At 46.4% G+C, this 6,951-nt stretch overlaps 1 long non-coding RNA gene across 1 annotated transcript in view; it reads left to right on the top strand.

The window, feature by feature from the left end:
* Positions 1-495: 495 nt before the first annotated feature.
* Positions 496-6,951, top strand: part of LOC142571958 (uncharacterized) — a 126,501-nt gene continuing 120,045 nt past the window's right edge. Inside the window, exon 1 of the long non-coding RNA XR_012825984.1 lies at positions 496-700. This is a non-coding gene — a long non-coding RNA (uncharacterized LOC142571958). The remainder of the gene's footprint in view (positions 701-6,951) is intronic.

Raw genomic sequence — 6,951 nt, 5'->3', positions numbered from 1 at the left:
GACATTTTAGATCTTGTCAAGATAGCCGGACAGCTGACTCTCGTTGTTGTTGCGGGCCGCGCTCCGCTATGTCTCCGTTGCAAGAGCACCGTGCACATACATCGTGACTGTAAAGTGCCGCGCTGCACTCTTTGTTACCGCTTCAACCACGATGACGCGGATTGCCCAAAGACGTACGCCAGCGTGGTACGACCAGTCCACGTTAACGACGCATTGGATCACCTCATAGATGTGGCAAACTCAAAGGAAACAGCAGGATCAATTCTAAACCCGTCTACCCAAGATGGCACGCCGAACATGCAACAGAACGCCCTTCTTGAAGCAACAGGTAAGCCTGAAGCCGGCCTTCTGCTTGAAGTCCTAGAAGGCCGAAGCGAAAAGGTTGATGCAAGTAGTACCGGCAACACTTGTTCCGGCGGAACCGTAGAGACTCACGCCGATCCAGCGCCGATGACAGTGATTGATAGCGACAGTGCCAGTGTGACTGCAAAGCAGCCCGACGACGCTGGCGAAAAGGAGAATGGGCCTAGTGCTGTCACAACGGCAGGCGGCTCGCCTGCCAAAACGACTCCCCTGCGACGTCCTCCCTTTCGGCTACGGTCGAACACTTCGATGGAGCGCTAGAAGGCGGACGCGTCGCCTTTGCCACCGTGAGGACTGCACTGTGACAAGGCACTCTGGAAAAAAGTGCAATTCTGAGGTAAGCGTCATGTCCCCGGGTTTTCACCTCCTTGCAATGATGTTAATGGATAAGTCAACTCGCGTGGCCACTTTAAACGCACGCGGATTTGCCTCCAGGAGGAAGCAGAGTTAACTGTACCCACTGGTTAGCGAATTTGACTTGGGCATTCTAGCAGTACAGGAGGCGAAAGTCGAGGGCGACGAGGAACCCGGGGGCATGGTGCGCCAATTTTTAGCGCGATACTGTGATATAGTGTGCCATGCTGTGGGAACTTATTCGGGCTGTTCTTTGTACGTCCGACAGTCTTGGAGTAAGTATAGAAGCTGTGAGGTCATGCCCTTCAGGTCGGCTTATTGTATGTGATGTTTTGTTATGGTCATAGGAATGGCGTGTAATTTGTTTGTATGCGCCGACTGTTGCAAAGGAAATGCGCAGGTTTTTCGAACAGCTAAAACAATATACCCAGTGTACTACGCTCCTCACTATTGCCGGTAATTTCCACTGAGTTCTTTCAGCCCATGAGAAAAGTAGCGCTCGACCGTACCAGGATGAAAGCATCGTTACCGTAAGCGAGATAATAAGGAACATTGGCTTGGAAGACTTGGCTGTATATCTTGGTGGTGGGAGGACTACACAGTACGCCCACTTTCAGGCAGCCAACCACACCCGTCTTGACAGAGCGCATGTGAGCTTTGATTTGATACCCTTTTTTCAAGGAGTACCATGTGACCACCATTTCATTTAGTGATCCCTGCTTGGTCAGCATTTTAGTAGCAAGCACGAAAGAAAAGAAAAAGGACTTCGAGTGGCGACTTTGGAAATTGAATTCGAAATTACTAAGTGATGAAATGTTTACGGCGGTCGTAATGAAGCAAATTGAAGAAATGAATGCTGTGGGTAACATGACATGCGGAGAAAAATGGGAGAAGTTCAAGCAGGCGGTTTAAATCAAAGCATTAGAGCGCGCGAGTGCTATATGCAGAGTAAAAGGAACGGAAGAAAAACAGACGCGTAGGAACCTGGAAAAATTGATCAGTGAAGAATACAGGATGCCCGGCATATTCATGGACGTTATTCGCGCATTGAAGCGTAAAATAGAAGTTCCATATCGAACGATACCGCGGTGCTCTGGTGCGGGCAAAAGTTGAAGAGCTGATAATGGGAGTAGCACCGTCAAAAACAGCGTTGGGCTGAGAAAAGTGGCATGCGGGGCGCCATCAGATAGCGGAAATTGAAGATGGGAAAGTCAGCGACGCAGCAGAAGATATTGAGCGCGCTTTCTCCGAGCACTACAGTGGTTTTTCCGCAGACTGCTCAGTTGACACTGATCGTTTTAAGGAGGACTTTTTATCGTTGATGCCAAGGCTAGGCGACAGTAGAAAGAAATACTGGAGGTACGTATTTCACAAGAGGAAGTGAAAAGTGCTTTTGAAGATATGCATCCGGGGTAGTCCCCGGGCTCTGATGGTCTGAGCTCAAAGGATTACCCCCGTCCGTCTCATCTTTCCACACTGTTCTTATATCGAAATCAAAAGATAGCGTTGCATTGCGCAGACTAACTTCTTACCGCCCAATTTGTATCACTAATGGAGACAATAAGATAATGAAAATCTTAGTTAAGAGGCTATAGACATTAATTACGAAGCTCGTGGGGCCGCTTCAAACGTGTGGCATTAAAGGCCGAACTATTTTCTCGAATATACACGTAGCACGGAGTATACTCGAATGTTGCAATACAATGAGTGCATGAGTGGCAATGCTCCACATTGATCTTGAGAAAGCGTTCGACAGGATGCCTCATGAAATTCTTTGGTGCATCCTAGATATTGTGAATTTCGGTAGAATAATTAGAGAGGAGGTTGCCATGGCACTGCTCAACGCTGTCAACAAGATAGTCGGAGCGCGCATCCAAGTCAAGCGTTCGGTGCGTCAGGGTTGCCCTCTCTCGACACTGTGGTTTTGCATATAGATAGTCGTTTTGTTTGAGTGTCGTAGAGAATGATTGTTCCCGCAGGTTTAAACTGCATGAGGCTGAAGTCTGCCTGTTGACTTATGCGGACGATATTGTCGTGTTTTGCACTGATTCAGACAGTATAACGCAGGCTATCAAATCTGTTAAAAGTTTTTGTGCGCGAGCAGCAGCGCGGTAAACTGGGGCGAGCGCCTGGGATTCTAGCACAGGGATTGGCTGCGGGCCCCAGACACTTTTGCCGACATGAATTTCCTTACGACTCCGGTTAAATACTTAGGTGTTCCCCTTCAGTGCTACAAAGACAGCGAATCATACTAGAAGAGTGCAGTGGATAAACGGCGGGACAGAGTAAATAAGTGGAATGGCTGGAATTGCTCCTTGTTTTCTAGAGCCACAGTTTGCAACTTATATTAAGTGAGGAAACTTTGCTATATCCTCCAATTCTTGCATTGCTCATGGGTAAACATCCAAAAAATTCACTGGGTGTTCGCAGTGTTCGTGGGGGCATCGTCTTGGCAAAGATCAATTCGCACCAATTTATTTCTCGGAGTTCGAAATGAAGGACATGGTTTGTCCCATTTGTTTTTGAGACAGCTAGTCAATCGGTTTGTTTTTCTTCAGGGACGTACAGATCCCGTTCCTATACACACTACACTGTCAGTCAACTTCGCCTGAACAAACACTTGCCCAATATGGCTGTCTAAGCTGGCAGTTTGCCCGGTGGTGTTTATGGTTTTCTTTCGTGAAGTTGTGGTTTCTTGCAGGTTTTTCTCAGCCTGGTTTTAACTTCAATACCTGAGTGAAGTCAACCGGGGAAAAAAAATGTACAAGGACCTTTGTGATGCAGTTCTTCCCGTGCCTTTATATCGGTCCCTTTACAGTGCAGGTCGTGGGCACAATGTTTTAAAGCGCGTTAAGGCGATGCTAGAACCGTCAGGTGTTAAGACTTTCTTTTTAAATTTGCACACCGGAACGCTGACTGTCAAACCGTGACTGGCTGAAAGAGGTTTCTTTATTCCCTGGTGCACTCATTGTATAATATTCAGAAAGGCGGAGAGAATCGGGCATGTATTCCTGCATTGTTGGGATGCTGTTTTACTCTGGAATGTGCTCCAGCGCACAATCAAAAAAGAATTCTCCCATATGGGATTCGCTTCTAGACAATAGAATGTGATGACGGTACCCCATTCGACATGATCATACTGGTGGCCCTGCATATCATGTAGAAATGCAGAATGGCAGTACCGCACGCTGATCACGATGCAAGAGCGACTTCTCAGTATTTGAAAGAAAGCATAAGGAACTTTGTTGATGAACAAAAGTTGCTGGAATGCATCCCAGAGTGGTTGCCACGTGTGCAATTATTATTGGCGATGAGATAATTTTAGCATATCTGCGTCCGCAGAAGTTGAGCGATCGTTTTTAACAAAGATTGTTCTGTTTTGTGATTATCGGAATTTGCGAAAGACCGGCAATAAAAAAAAAAGTTCGTTGGCCAAGGCATATGATTCTCGCTTAGGATGTGAGAGGTCCCGGGCCCAAATCTCAGACGAGCCCGCTCATTTTTTTTATGTTCCTTTTCACAGTCCGCCAAAATGAGGCCGAATATTATTGAACAAAGGCCAATTATTCACATTTGTCTTTGCTGTTTTGCTTCCTTTAGCTTTTAGTCCAGACTTGATCAAAGACGCTCACATAGTTTTTCAGTGGCGTACCAACTATTTCTCGAGTTGGGAGGTAAACCGAACACCATCTGACCCCTCTCTCAATCTCTCCATCTCTCGTTATATATATGAAGTTATATATATATATATATATATATATATATATATATATATATATATATATATATATATATATATATATATATATATATATATATATAGAACTTGAGCAAATAGAACAACAGAACAGAAAGCAAACAGAACAAGTATTTCATTTCAACAATTTCGACTGGGGCACCCATCTTCATCAGGGTTCACAAGAAAATGGCAGTTCGGCACTGACAGTGTAGGCAGCTGACCCGGTACCCGGACGTTCTCAGATACATGAAACCGTAGGGACAGTTGTGACAGTGATTGACATTTTCTCGGCGCTTTGGCAGACTTACAGCTGCCTTATCGGCAACGATGCAGGCCAAAAGGAAGACGGAGTCCCATATATGTAGGGCAAGAAGTCCAGTGAAAAAGGAAAGAAAAAAATGGGGAGGAGGAGGGAGACATAAGTCGCAGAACGAAGTGGTGGAGAGTAGCGGAAGATAGGTTCCCATTGATATGAGGCAAGGAACGAGAAAACTGTGGCTGCGCAGCACCAGTGCACGTGCCGCCGTTGTAGCGGTAGGGAGGGCAAATTGAATAGGTCGGCGGGGGCACAATAGAGAAGGGGTCCGGATGGAAGACAGAAGAGCCGCAACTTCTAGAAAGTAACACAGTGACGCAATCCACATATACAAGGCACGGAGGTCCGTTCCGGCAACTTTGTGCTCCAGCTGAGGAGCGGAAAAAAATTCCAGAAAGAATATATACGCGGGGTTCGCAAAGCGACTACGTCCCCGGGCTTAGTTTTAGGGAGCCGAGTTAAGGAGCCTCCGTGTGGTGAAGTTTTCGAACGTTTACCGGTCAACTGACACCACGTCCAGCTCGTGCAGATTCCCAGAAGGGGCAATAACTCACTCAGAATGACTGCTTGAGTGGCAAGGCGGAGGAAACTGGATTTATTGGGTTTTCGCTCGCGCCCTTGTGGCGCACGCGGTGGAAGCAGCACGCAGTTGCCAGCGTCTCAATTTTCGAGTATAGAACATGTATTCGCGCTCCCCATGCACTCTTACTGCATATCTCGGAGGCACGTCCGCCGCCCCGGACCCTCATTAATTTCTTTAGCGTACGTACCAAATTTACGGATGCAAAAGATCCTCTCTGCTCGCGTGCACGGGTGTGTTGGAAAACAGACTGCAAGAGAACGACGCTCACGCGTTCAAAAGAGTGATCTGGGAGTCGAACATGCCTGAAGCAGGGTAAATTCGGGAGGCTTTTCACATGCGTGCAGTGATTGTTGAACCGCAGGCGAAATAGGGGTCTTTGTTTGTCCCATATATTCCTGCTTACGCACCTCGCATCGAATTTTGTACTCGACGTTAGTGGAGTCACAGTCAAGATTTTCGTTAATTTTATATACGAAGGACGAGTTCGACGCCTGAGCTGTCTCTTTTGTTGTCATGTGACAACATGCCTTGCAACGATGTTTCCCACACCGTCGACAACGCTTGTGCGCGTTGGGCTTCTGTGTCCTCGCCCTCACTAACAAATCCCTTAAATTTTTGTTTTTTCTATATACGAAATGAGGCCGCCGCTCCAACATAGTAGGGAGCCGGATACTCTGTTTTTATGATGTTAAAATGGCGGTTGAGAATGACATTTACCCATGGACCACCAGCAGTGTATGTGAGGACCAAGTTCGGATCAGATTGGGTATTGATATTACTCACCATTTCTCCCATTATATGTGCTCGATCTAAGCTGCAGGCGCGTTCAATTTTTGAACTACTTCTGGAGGGTATTTTTGACGTACAAGAGCTGATTTCAGTTCCTCCGCGTGTCTCTCAAATTGTGCAGATTCGGCACAGATTCCTCTGTATCTGGGAGCCTGGGAGTAGGGGATGCTTGTTTTGCAATGTGGTTGGGAGGGGGGGGGGGCTACTATAGAAATGCAGATATTGCTGACGATCGGTTGGCTTTTTGTATAGGGACGTGGAAATGCGACCGCAGTCAGTGACAAAGGGAGGTCGAGGAAGTGAACAGTGTCTTGGGAAAACTGGTACGTAAAGCAAATTGACGGGCGTAAAAAATTGAAATTGGAAATGAAGTGCAAGAGACCTTGTTCACTGTCGGTCCACACAAAGAAAATATCATCCAGGAATCGCTTGAAAAATATTGGTGTCATGGCCGAATTTGCGAGGAAGGGGATTTATAACAATGCCATAAAGATATTTGCGTACTTTGGCGCCATCTTCATTCCCATGGCTGTTCCGCTGAGTTACACATAATGCTTGTTCTCGAACTCAAAGTGACTGAACTCTCTTTGCGTACTACTACTCATGGCTCCTGCTACAGGGAAACAGATCTACAGGAAATTCCCGCGCAGCTTACCAAATTGTGCCGTCATCGGCGATTCGAAAACCAAGTAAGTTTTCAGTCACTTCGACTGGCACGTCCTATATATATATATATATATATATATATATATATATATATATATCGAATTACTAGTACAATTAGAGAAAGCACCTGTGAATGCGTCT

This window comes from Dermacentor variabilis, chromosome 1 (genome assembly GCF_050947875.1).
Source record: "Dermacentor variabilis isolate Ectoservices chromosome 1, ASM5094787v1, whole genome shotgun sequence".
In the NCBI taxonomy this organism is placed as follows: Eukaryota; Metazoa; Arthropoda; class Arachnida; order Ixodida; family Ixodidae; genus Dermacentor; species Dermacentor variabilis.
The sequence above is the reverse complement of the archived record's forward strand: the minus strand, read 5'-3'. Positions and strand labels throughout refer to the sequence as shown.